This window comes from Triticum aestivum, chromosome 2B (genome assembly GCF_018294505.1).
Source record: "Triticum aestivum cultivar Chinese Spring chromosome 2B, IWGSC CS RefSeq v2.1, whole genome shotgun sequence".
Taxonomy (NCBI): Eukaryota; Viridiplantae; Streptophyta; class Magnoliopsida; order Poales; family Poaceae; genus Triticum; species Triticum aestivum.
In genome coordinates, this window is record NC_057798.1 from 77,320,964 (window position 1) to 77,322,008 (window position 1,045).

The following is a 1,045-nucleotide window of genomic DNA, read 5'->3' on the forward strand; positions in this document are numbered from 1 at the left end:
GCTAAGATGCCCGACTGTGGCATCATTTTCCTTATTTTTATTTGTTCACCTTTCGAGGCGTCGCTTCAGACACCCGATCGGTCCTTATTTATGTTCTGTGGAATTTCAGGCGGACTACCGCCGTTTTCCCTTTTTACTTACCCGTTATGCCAGTTTTATTTATTGTGCATTAAGGAATTAATCATGTTGCATCCATGCATGCATTTGTTATATCTTACGTCCGAACTGTCTTGCGAGTACTTTCAAAGTACTCACTGGCTTGTTGATTTGGCCAGATGCTGACGAAGGCGATCTCATGGATGAAGAGTTCGATAGCGAGCCCGACACTTAGAGGAGTCCCAGTCAGTCTTGTGCGACCCTGGATTTGGCCACTGTTTTATATCCGCTTCCGCTACCAAATAAATTCATCGAGCCTCTCCTCGACGCTCGATGAGATGACAGACGTAGAGTCTTGTATTTCCCTCCCCGCTGTGTTTTTCCACCACCAGCCTATCCTTGAGTCAGTAGTATGTCTCCACACCACTGTGTTCTGTCCGCCATTATGTATGATTATTGGCGTGCTTGTAATAATTTGTTTGAGCAACCGTAGTTCGACCCTGTAATATATTTTATGCTACTGGCTTATTGTATCAAGAATTTGTCTGCCAGTGTGGAGAATTTCTCTCATACTGGACTTAACAGATTGGCTTTTCAATAAATATTTTTATTGGAAAACCGGTCGTGACAGGCATGTTCAAACTTTATAAGCATCCACTTTATTCATACACATACACATTTTTGCTTTTGTTATCATATTTAGGATAAACACATTTGGAATTTCATTTGAATTGGACCCTATGATGGTATTTGATTGTAGTAGCTCAATGATCCATATTTGAATTGAATGGACAATCTAAGTTTCGAGTTGGAGAGATTGATATTCAAAACTTGCACATTTTTTTGCGTGCCAAACAAACAAATTGTCGGCCATGATATCATAGTCGTCCGTACGAGAGCAGAATACTTATAATTTTAGGCGCCAAAAGCTTTCAAACTTCCCGCTCAC